This window comes from Heteronotia binoei, chromosome 7 (assembly GCF_032191835.1).
Source record: "Heteronotia binoei isolate CCM8104 ecotype False Entrance Well chromosome 7, APGP_CSIRO_Hbin_v1, whole genome shotgun sequence".
Taxonomy (NCBI): Eukaryota; Metazoa; Chordata; class Lepidosauria; order Squamata; family Gekkonidae; genus Heteronotia; species Heteronotia binoei.
This window is the reverse complement of record NC_083229.1, coordinates 79,968,765-79,981,228: the sequence shown is the minus strand read 5'-3', so window position 1 is coordinate 79,981,228 and position 12,464 is coordinate 79,968,765. Positions and strand designations below refer to the sequence as shown.

Below are 12,464 nucleotides of genomic sequence, written 5' to 3'. Positions count from 1 at the left end.
CCCAAAAAGAACGGGGAGTTCAGAACCATTCTGGATCTGAAATGGCTCAACAAGTTCATCCTGACAAAACATTTCAAGATGGAGACACTACGGTCAGTATTGCTAGCCATTCAGCCTCAGGATTTTCTGGCTTCCTTGGATCTGTCAGAGGCCTACTTGCATGTTCCCATTCGGGAATCACACAGAAGTTTTCTACGTTTCTCCTACGGGGGGAAGCATTTTCAATATCGAGCCCTGCCGTTTGGTCTGAAGTCTGCGCCCCGGGTATTCACAAAAATTCTGGTGACCCTGGTGGCAGAGCTGAGATTGCGGGGTGTGGCCATATTTCCTTCCCTGGACGACATTCTGGTGAAGGCAGGGTCCCACCAGCAATGCCTGGAGGGCATGCAGCAGACAGTGACCATGTTGCGCTCTCACGGCTTCGTGGTGAACCTAGAGAAGAGCAATCTGCTTCCCTCTCAGATACTAGTGCATCTGGGAGTGGAAATAAATACAAAGGTGGACAGAGTCTTCTTAACCCCAGAGAGACGGGAGAAGTTTTGCCTCCTTCTGCAAAGGGTGTTACAGCAACCGAAGGTGCCAGTCATGAAGTTAGCACAAGTCTTAGGGATGATGGTATCCTTTCAGGATCTACTGTCTTGGGCCAGATTCCACACTCATCCCCTACAATTTTTTCTGCGGCCTTTTCAGGAGATTATAAGGAACAAAATTCCCAAACTGGTGACACTACCGTTAGAGGTGACGTCCCAGTTACAGTGGTGGTTGAACCCGGGTCTTTTCAGTCCAGGTTACCCGCTTCGCGAACCTCAGAGGGTTTGCATGACTACAGATGCCAGTTTATGGGGTTGGGGGGCTCACTCACAGGATCAAATGATCCAGGGTCAGTGGGAGCCTCACGAGATGAAGCGCAGTATCAACTTCCTGGAACTCAGGGCGATCCGGTTAGGGTTGCAGGCAGTTCTGAGGGGTCACCATGTCCTGGTGAAAACGGACAACTCAACCGCCAAAGCATATGTAAATCGACAGGGAGGAACCAGGGTGAAATCACTTCATGCCGAGGCGAAGGTTCTCTTCGAGTGGGCCGAAGTCAATCTCCTGTCAATCAAAGCGGTGCATGTTCCAGGGAAGGACAATCTGCTAGCGGATTGGCTCAGCAGACGCTGGCTGGACCAAACAGAGTGGATGTTACACAGGGACACCTTCCGTCTAACAGTGGACAGGTACGGACCTGTGTCGGTGGACTTGTTTGCCAGGGCAGAAAATTGCCAAGTGGACAGGTTCTTTGCCAAGGTCAGAGACACAAGGGCAGAAGGAACCAATGCCCTCAGCGCTGCAGGGCCGATGGGACTAGTGTAGGCCTTCCCGCCCCTTCCTCTATTACCCAGGGTGTTACAGAGGGTGGTGGAACTAAAGGCGGAGATGGTGTTGGTGGCTCCCTTCTGGCCGAGACGGTCATGGTTCCAAGAGCTCCTGAGGTTGTCTATTCAGCCTCCGTGGCAGCTGCCAGGGAGGGACGACCTTCTGACACAGGGCAGCATGTCTCATCCTCAACCAGACATGTTGCAATTGACAGTTTGGAAGTTGAGCGGTTACAGCTCAAGGAACTAGGTTGTAGCACCAGAGTGGTGGACGCTATGTTAGCATCGCGTAAGTGTTCCACTAATAGGATATACAATACCACCTGGAAGGTTTTTGCTTCGTGGTCTACCTTACGGGGGTGGGATCCGATGACGGTGAAGGTAAATGGTATTCTAGGTTTTCTTCAGGAAGGGGCAGACAAGGGGCTTTCTACCAGCACGCTACGGCGTCAGGTGGCGGCCATATCGTCTATACAGGGGGTGCAGGGACGTAAGTCCTTGTCAGCGCATCCGCACATTAAACGGTTCCTGAAGGGTGTTGCTCTCCTTAAGCCCCCACAGGTACATAGATTCCCCTCGTGGAAGTTGAATATAGTACTAACTGCGTTGTGTGGGCGTCCCTTCGAACCTATGGCTTCCTGTGGACTGAAGGAACTGACTCTAAAAACAATTTTTCTAGTGGGTATCACTACAGCACGGAGAGTGTCTGAGTTAAGGGCCCTGTCGGTCGACTAGGAGCTTTGTGGTTTCCATAATGAAAGGGTGGTGCTGAAGCCAGACCCATCTTTCATTCCTAAAGTTAATTCTGTCTTTCATAGGTCCCAGGAGTTGGTTCTTCCAAATTTTTGTCCCAACCCCCAGTCTCCCAAGGAAAGGGAGCTGCACTGTTTAGTCGTTAGGAGGGCACTTAGTTTTTACATTGATCGCACAAAAGACTGGAGGAAGTCTGATGCATTGTTTGTTTCATTTAGCAAGTAGTCGCAGGGACGACAGGTCTCCACTTCCTCCCTTAGCAGGTGGCTACGGGAGTGTATTGTTTTGGCTTACAAGGCCCAAGGTCAAACCCCTCCAGATGGGATCACGGCCCATTCTCTAAGGGGTGCTGCAACATCAGCTGTGTACCGGTCCTTTCCGTCCTTAGAAGCTGTGTGTAAGGCAGCGACTTGGAAATCGGTACATACCTTTACCAGGCACTATAAAGTGGATAAATGGGCTTCAGCGGAGGCGGCCTTTGGGAGGCGTGTGCTGCAGCATGCACTCTAAACAGGGAAGCCGGTCCCGCCCGGGGATGTTCAGCTTTGTTACGTCCCAGTAGTCGGACCGACCCACTGTCCAGACCACCGGAGAACGGAAGATTGGTATCACTTACCGTGAAGCTTCCTTCTCGGTGGACTGGCAGTGGGTCGGTCCGGCCCGCCCTCCCGTTAAAGGTTGAGCGGCTTCCTGAGTTTTGGAGATGGATCCTGGAGCAATGGTGCTTTCCCTGTGGGGAGGATGTTACCTTTGCTTTGCTTAACAGTGACTTTCTTTCAATCTGCCATTTGTATGGTGTGTTGAACTGTAATAAACTAATCTTCTCATTTATTCGTCTCTGTACGTGAATGGGGAGGTGGTGAAAATTTTTATTATTAGGGGGATGCGGCTTGGATACAACTGGCGCGTCCTGGGTGGTATAGGCCACTCCCCCTCCGGATCGATTGGAGCACCCGACCCTGTGACGAGGAGGAGGAGCCTATACCCAGTAGTCGGACCAACCCACTGCCAGTCCACCGAGAAGGAAGCTTCACGGTAAGTGATACCAATCTTCCGTTCCTAGTTAAAAGTATTATAAAGAGCCCCATGGCGCAGAGTGGTAAAGCTGCAGTACTGCAGTCGGAGCCCTCTACTCACGACCTGAGTTCAATCCCAGCGGAAGCTGGTTCAGGTAGCCAGCTCCAGGTTGACTCAGCCTCCCATCCTTACGAGGTCGGTAAAATGAGTACCCAGCTTGCTGGGCGGAAACTGTAGATGACTGGGGAAGGCAATGGCAAACCACCCTGTAAAAAGTCTGCTGTGAAAATATGAAAGCAACGTCACCCCAGAGTCGGAAACGACTGGTGCTTGCACAGGGGACTACCTTTACCTTTAGTTAAAAGCATTATGTAGATTGTGTTCTAGGCCTCCTTGTTGATCTTTCCTTTAACTGGCTTTGATACCCCAGAGTATCTCAGGAGCATAGTTCTCCTACAGGAGCGCTGTTTATTCAAGTCTGTTTTTTTTTTTCAGGATTAGCTTTCACCCTGTGCTCACCAGGATAGTTCTAGTCCCTGAACTGGAAAATACATTAATTTCATTTGTTGAATTGAAGGCTTCCTAACAACTACCAGTGGAAGCTTTATAACCTCGTGATAGTCTTTAATGTGCCGTTTGGAAACCAAGACTGAAAACAAATCTTCATATAACTACATCAACATGGAATTAAAGCAGTTTTTCACTCTGATATAAAGCCTCACTCAAGCAGAAATTCACATTTCTCCATCAGAAATTAACTGAAGTTGCTGCTTTTCTGTCCTACTATCCATCTACAGATTGTATGTGATTAACAATCATGTAGAGAGCCTGTGCTTGTATAGGTAGGATACCACATTAATTTCAATGAAGATTGGTCATCTGTGTTTACAAAGATATGCTCACATGAGACTGCTTACTTATTTGAAATGTATGAAGGATCTCATATTGGTAAAAGGGCTATGTGCATGTATGAAGTCTGTGGCCCCCAGAAATTACTGTCTTTTAGTGAACTCAGTGATTGGCTACTTCCTGGCCAATCTGAGCCATGATGAGCAGCTGTTTGACAGCCCCCTGCCTAGGATACTGATTAGTGTGTTGGACTAGAAGCTTGGAGACCTAAGTTCAAATCTATACTCTGCTGTGTAATATTGGTGGGTAACCTTGGCTCAGTCACTCTCAGCCTAACCCACCTCACAGGGTTGTTGTGAAGATACAATAGAAGAGAGAAGGATGTTGTAAGCCATTTTGGGTTCCCATTGGCCAGAATAGGGTAGAAAATATTTGTTTCTCTCTGTAACTGCTTCATGGAGATCTTGTACTAATATGAGGCTTTCTTTCCTTCAGTGTATTTATTATGTGGTACTAATAAAAGGGGTCAGACAAGATGAATCTCTGTTCCAAAACAAGTAGTGTAGGTCAGTACTGTAGTGTATTAAAAGAGGGGGAACTTGGCTGGCCACCCTTGAGAAGCACTTATGAAGCCTGTTGATAAAGGGCTTTGCCACCTACTATTCCATAGTCAATATATTGGCCAAACTGGTACAACAATGGATATTTGGTAGGCCTACTTGGAGATAGAATTTGCATCAAAATCTTCCAGGGAATCCGAATATCTGTAGCTCGAAAGCAGTTGCAGGACTTAATTGGCTTGTTCCAGTTTCTGTGGCAAATCTGAAATACTTCATATAATGTTTATATTGTTTGATTGTTAGTAATCTTTACAAGAAGACAATACATTGAATTCTAATGAATATTTTAATTGAATGTAAAATTATGATGTTCACACAAGCCTTTTATATATTAAAAGTAGAATTGTCCAAGTTGTAATAATTCGATATTCGGAAATATGCTACTTATCTTCAATTTTTATGGTTTTTGTAAAACTATCTAGGATTAATTCCAATACTGTAATATTATGTTTCCTATCTATTAATTTCATCCCCTGTCTCTGAACTTCAGAAAAGGGTTAGCCGGTCTGGAACTTTTTTTTCTAACCAGTAAATCCCATTAAGAGGCTGTGTAGTTCAAAGGCATATAGTCTTATCAAGAGAATGGTGTTAAGCTGAAAGCCATCAAAGGGACTGAAAAAAGATAAAGTTAATACAGACTATTTTCTCAGAAACCCTGCTGATAGATACAGGGTGAAAAATTAACTGGCAGGCTTTCTGTGCATATGTATCTTGAACAACATTTAACTGGCATATGTATCTTGAACAACAGCAAGGTGTTCTGAACAATAGTTTTAAAAAATATGGGGAGAGTGCAGGATATTAAGAACTGGTTGGTGATGAGGAGGTACAACTATGTTTAATGGATATGGGGGAAAGGTAGAACAGGAATCTGTCGAGCTGTTCCGAATTTGGATGACATACAGACAGTTGGTTACCAAGAAGTAGTCTTCCAAGTACTGAGAGGTTATTCACAAAAACTGAGGAAAATATGTATATATTTTATTAGTTTTCCATGTAAGAACAGATATCCTGTGCAGCATTACATGCACCTCTCTCAGTTACCTGATGCATTTCTGCTGTGATCATCCAGTCCACACTGTGTTGTTTGCGGGACCCTTGCAGTGCAGTCCTTAAAAGAGATAAATCCTCCTAAATCCATTGAAGTTTTCAGATTGACCACCAGGGCCAGATCTAGGAGGGCAGAAGGGATGCTTGCCCTAGGTACCACCAGGGGTTGCCAAATTGGGTGTCCCCTGGGGCGCGGGGGGGGGGAGAGAAAATTTGGCTACTCTTGCCACTTCTCCGACTTGCGCAGAGGTGGCAAAAGCAGCCCCCATGGCTCCCCCCATTTAAAGACCTTGGTGGCCAGTGGGGTCTTTAAGTAGGTGGGCAGTGAGTCAGATTGCTTGCCTTTGCAAGGCGGAGAGGTGGCAAAAGCAGCCTTGCGACTTCGCTCCCATTTAAACACTTTGAGGTGGGAGTCAGATTGTCTGCTTTTGCTGATTCTCTGCAAGCTACAGCTTTTCCCCACCCTTTAAACACTCCAGTGGGCTCTCTCCAATTTTTTTGAGTGGAGGTGCCATTTTTGGTTTTGCTTCCACTCAAAAAAATATGTAGATCCGGCCCTGATGACCACTTTAATCTTTTTCAGTATCTTGCCCGGTATCATAGTCAGATGTCCTATAATATCCCAGATGATTCTCTTTGAAGATGGGGACAACATTCTCCCGTCTTGTGGCAGCTCACTCATGTACTTTCAGAACCTCTACCAGCTTTCATAAATTCTGTTTTCAAAGCTGATAAAAGTTCTAAGAGTACATGAGCCAGTCCCTTTAGTATGTTATGAGGCAATTTATCCAGCCCAGAAAACTTGAATTAGTTTAAGGTAAGTATTCCCTGATCAACTCCTCATCAGTCTTGAGCTCATCTTTTAGCAAGTCTCACTCACCTTGGCTACCTTTCTCTGTCAATCTAGCCTGGGAATCCTACCTAACACTTTTCTGTATTTCTTTTTGATATTTTTATTTTCAGTAGCAATATAATATAGGTTTAGAGTCATCTAGTCATTTGTATGTTTACTTAAAGCAAGGAGGGGTGACCTTTCAGACTGGCTTTATTCTTGCTGTTTATACTATGTTTGTATCCTAATTAGTTCTGAGGAAAACTTGTTCTTGCTGGCAGCTAATTAAAATTCATAGAATTCCTTTTGGAAATAATATTTCCAGGGAAACTCTCTGAAATCTTAAATTTGTGAAATTGGCTACATCTGAGAAGACAGTATTTAATTTACTGTAAAACTGATTGTGTAGAACACCCCCACTCTATTGTTTGTGCTTAGTAACTAAGGCTTTATTTTTTGTTTATATATTTATTTATTTTGTTGGATTTATATTCCACCCTCCCCGCTGAAGCAGGCTCAGGGCAGCTCACAACAATATAAACATTTACAATTCTGAACTCTAATCGTTAAAAACATTAGATTGAGCAGTGAACAATTGAAAACATTAAAAGCAATTTGGTGCTAGTGTTGTTTCCAGTGTATTCAGCTCTCTTTAGGTATCTTCATATCTCAGTTGAAGGCGAGTTGAAACAAAGTTGTCTTACAAGCCTTGCGGAACTGGGGAAGGTCCCGCAAGGCTCTTACTTCTTCTGGGAGTTGGTTCCACCAATAGGGGGCCGCTATAGAGAAGGCTTTTTCTCTTGTGATCTTCAATCTTGCCTTCGTCGGCCCAGGGATCAGTAACAGATTCTGTGTCCCCGATCTAAGTACCCTCTGGGGAACATGGGGAGAGACAGTCCCTAAGGTAGACAGGTCCTCGACCATATAGGGCTTTAAAGGTAATAACCAGCACCTTGTAGCGAATCCAGTACACTATTGGCAGTTAGTGCAGCTCTTGCAGCCCAGGCTGTATGTGCTCCTGCATGGAGAGCCCCAATAACAGTCTGGCCATTGCATTCTGCACCAGCTGCAGTCTCCAGATTCGCAACAGGGGCAGCCCCATGTAGAGGGTGTTACAGTAGTCCAATCTCGAGGTGACCATAGCATGGATGTTTATGTTTAATTCAATTTATACCCAGCCCTCCCAGCCAAGTTGGGCTCAAGGCAGCTTATATCAGATCATTGTATACTATCATCGCAATCATAAAATCAATAAAACCATTTAACAATATAAGTTAAAAACAATATACAGTTGGTGCTAACAAATTAGATGTTACTCATATTCTCAGGACGACAGTTGTTCCAGAATTCTCCTGCAGTGGAATGAAGGCTTGCTGGAAGAGAGTGGTCTTACAGCCCTTGTGGAACTGAGCGAGGTCCCGCAAGGCCCTAACCTCTTTTGTCAATAGATTCCACCAGGAGGGGGCTTCCACTGAAAAGGCTCGATCCCTGGTGGTCGACAGTCTCGCCTCCTTCAGCCTGGGGATCACTAGGAGACGTTGAGAGCCAGATCTCAGCACTCTCTGGGGAACGTGTGGGGACAGACAATCCCTCAGGAAAACGGGTCCACAGCCGTATAGGGCTTTAAAGGTGATAACCAGCACTTTGTAACTAATCCGGTACACTATTAGTAGTCAATGCAGTTCCTGCAGTGCTGGCTGTATGTGCTCACACTTGGGCCACCCCAATAGAAGCCTATCAGCTGCATTCTGCACTAGCTGAAGTTTCCAGATTCATGACAAAGACAGCCCCAAGTAGAGGGCATTACAGTAGTCAAATCTCAAGGTGACAGTTGCATGAATCACAGTTGCCAGGTCGCCACGGTCAAGGAAAGAAACCAACTGTTTCACCCACCTAAGATGGAAAAAGGCGGATTTCACAGTTGCTGTTATCTGGGCCTTCATCATCAGGGAGGCCTCCAATAGCACCCCCAAGCTTCTGACCTTGGGCGCCATTGTCAGTGGCGCCCCATCAAAAGTAGATAGGGGGATTTCCCTGCCCAGGTCGCTATGACTCAGGCAAAGGACCTCTGCCTTCGTCAGGTTCAGCTTCAGTCGGCTCAGCTTAAGCCAACCAGTCACAGCTTTCAACGCCTGATCCAGTTGCCAGGTTGCCACGGTCTAGGAAATGGACCAACTGCCTTACCCGCCTAAGATGGAAAAAGGCAGATTTGGCAGTGGCTGCTATCTGGGTCTCCATTGTCAATGAAGGCTCCAGCAGTACCCCCAAGCAGTACCCACCACGCCATTGTAAGTGGTGCACCATCAAAAGCTGGTAGGGGGATTCCCCTTCCCGGGCCGCCATGGCTCAGGCAAAGGACCTCTGTCTTCATCGGATTCAGCTTCAGTCAGCTTTGCCTAAGCCACCCTGCCATAGCCGTCAACACCAGATCCAAATTTTCTGGGGTACAGGCAGACTGACCGTCCATCAGTAGATAGAGCTGGGTGTCATCAGTGTACTGATGGCAACCCAGCCCATATCTCCAGGCAATCTGGGCAAGGGGGCCCATATAGATGTTGAACAACATCGGGGAGAGCACTGCCCCCTGTGGCACACCACAATTAAGCAGGTGCCTCTGGGCCAACTGTCCCCCAGTTGCCACCCTTTGTCCCCGACCATGGAGAAAAGAGGAAAGCCATTATAGGGCCGACCCCTGAATCCCTGCATCGGCAAGGCAGTGGGCCAGCAACTGATGGTCGACTTTGTCGAACGCAGCCGACAGGTCCAACAACATCAGTATCGCTGAACCGCCTCAGTCCAGATGCTCCTGGAGATCATCCACCAGGGTGACCAGTACTGTTGTGAAATCTCCTCAGCTTGTCATATTGGATGTGTTTTTAAAGAAATGATGTTTCTTATATGTGTAATTGAAATTGGTAAGGTTAAGTTACTGAAAAAATAAAGTTCCTAAATAGTTATAAAAGCTGTCATTAAGTCATGTAGATTTAAGTCAGTAATCTTCATCCCACTGTTCAGGTTGCACAGCCATGAGCACCCCTAGAGCTGCAGTTGTTTCTTGCTTTTTGGAAGAACTTGTTGCTAATGAGCATGCATATCTAGCATCTTCCTTGCTACAAAACACACACAAACACACAAGAAAATCCAGTGCTGTAATTCTATGTAGAAAGAGCTGTTCCCCCACTGGCGGAGCTAATAACAGTGTATGTGGTGAGGGAGGGATTCTTAAATTGTGGAAAATGTACAGAAGTATGGTTTAGCCACTCTACAGTTGATTTAACAACCCCCATTGTCACAGATCTCCCTCATCATAGAATCCTAGAGTTGGAAGGACCATAGAGGCCATCTGGTCCAACTCCCTGTCAATGCAGGATCAGCTTAAAGCATCCCTGGCAAGTGTTTGTCCAAATGCTGCTTGAAGGTTACCAGTGAAGGGGAGCACACCACTTCCGTAGGTAGCTGATTTGGCTGCTGAACTATTATTGTAGAACAAATTTTGAGTCCAGTGGCACCTTTAAGATCAACAAAAGTTTAATCAAGGTATGAGCTTTCATGTGCAAACACACTTCTTTAGACATAGAAATGGAAATTAACATTTCATGTGTATAGGAGATGCCTCTACAACTGGGGTGGCCAAACTTGCTTAACATAAAAGCCACATAGAATAAACCTCAGATGTTTGAGAACTGCAAGATGAACACCAGATGTTTGAGATAAGGCAGTTAGGCAAAGGCAAAGAGATCGGGGAGGGAGGGAGAGGTGGAAAAAAAGAAACTTTAAATGCATTCTCCAAGCTGGCCAACAGAGTGATGAGGGCTTCAAGAGCCACACAACATATGTGAAAGCCAATGTGGCTCCCAAGCCACAGTTTGGCCAACCCTGCTCTACAACATGGCCACCCACCTGGATCTACTCTTCCTGTAAACAGATTTTTCCTAATATCCAGCTGGTACCTTTCTCCATGTAATCTAAATTCATTATTGCTAGTCATATCTTCTGCTGCCAACAGGAACAGCTACTTGGACTCCTCTAAATGACAAACTTTCAAATACTTATAGAGAGCAATTATGTCCCCCTCAGCTGGGTGAACTTGGGCCAGTCACAGTTCACTTAGAGCTCTCTCAGCCCCACCTACTTCACAGGAGAGATGAAGGGAAGGGGTATAAACTAGTGAAAAGCAGGGTATAAAAACCAACTCTTGTTCTTCTACTCCAAGATCTTTTTACATACACTGCTACCAGAAGTGTGTTCCCCATCCAGTATGCATGCTTCTCAGTTTTCTTACCCAAATGGAGAACTCCATGTCTAGCTTGGATCTGTGTTGACAATCTCTTTTTATGTCTGCAGAAGCTACATTGTCCCAGCACCATGCGAGCACTTGGCAGGGGGGCAAATTATGGAACTCAGGGCTATGGGCCATAGCAAATCCCATGAACCTTATTCAGTGTTTGGGTCATATATTCCATGGCTTATGAAGTATAGAAATTCAGTCTAAAAGTCTGGAAAATGGATTTTAGCATAATGGTGACTTCCATGTTAGCAGTTTAATCTGGAATTACTCTTATTTGTTATCCCAGTTTTAACAGAGAATTCAATTGGTCTCTTTGTCAACCTTTTATATTTCAAGTTTTTTTTTTCATCTTCCTCTCTCTCTTTTTGTCCTGAATTGTGTTGTTGTTGTTGTTTTACTTTGAATGTAAGTTCAGCACCAGGCTGTCCTGTGCATACAGCCAAATGTCTATTAAGATTTCTCTCAGCACCACTTCCCCTTTAAATTTTGATTTTCCAGCTTAATTGCTTCCTAATTACCTTGAAATATTAATGAATCAGTTGCTAATTATCAGTTTTGATCTCTTGGAGGATAAGAAATATTACTTTCTACTTTGAATCCAGCCAAAGCAACTGCTTATTTTTAAAAATGTTCTAATGATAATAATTTCACCACTATGCTAATACAATAATAAACAATAAAATAAAAATGAACAATATTTTGCTGAATGAGGAGTGATGATCTGAACTTAGATTCTTGCCCTCTCCAAACCATGATTTTTTTTACCTTTGATTCATGGATGCCATAAGAGAATTGGCTGAATATGAAAGACTATTCAAACATCTGCATGTCTTACAATACGCTACAGCCAACTAATTATTTTACATTTTTGGCAGTTTATGCACTTTCCCCTTGTACCCTTAAACCTACTGCGATATTTCTTGTGCCTTGAAATATCATTTAATTATGATGTGCTTTTAAAACAAAATGAAAATAAGCTCAGAACCAATTTCCATTTGTTCTGATACTGTGTTACTCAGCATATTCTTTGTCCTAAAGTCACCCCTGACAGCATGTGCTTTATTTGTTCCTGGTCTTTTCTTACAGCATAGTGCAACATGAAGTTTGAAGCCTCAGAGTCTAATATTAGGCAAGCAGTTTGCTTCAGGCTGCAGGTTTTGGAGTACTACTAAAGGGCATCAAGCTGCCAATTATTTGGTTTATTGTTATATTTTTACTAATAAGGGGGCATAATCTGTATTTTTGGCCACAGGTACTGAAATGCCTCAGATCATCTTTGAATAAAAAATGAAGAAATTTGAATATGGAAAACCTGCTTTAATGGAAGAATTTGAACATGAACTAAAGAACAATTAATATAACTGATCCTTTCTGGAGAGGAATAATACAATTTTGTTCATTATAAACTCATCCTTTTCTGCTTTGCCACCTTGGCTAAGCAAGACTACAACATCATCCTGATTCACAGTAGCTCTAATTAGACATGATGAGGGGATTCACATGTTTTCTTTATCTCTTTCAGTGGGGCAATCATCCAGGCTGGTTAGATCATGCCTCCTCTTGCTCCAGGAAGAGCTATTTATTATTATTTATTTGATTTCATGAATCATCTCATCCCAGCTGATGCACAACAGTAAAAGTACATACAGTAGTCAATAAAACCAATTAATTAAAAACAAATTACAAAACCCAATGAT

The 12,464-nt window shown here is 44.4% G+C and overlaps 1 protein-coding gene across 1 annotated transcript in view; it reads left to right on the top strand.

Moving 5' to 3' along the window:
• The window catches only part of TTC39C (tetratricopeptide repeat domain 39C), a 97,657-nt gene that overhangs the window by 23,460 nt on the left and 61,733 nt on the right, over nucleotides 1-12,464 (top strand). The gene's annotated exons all lie outside the window — the stretch shown is intronic.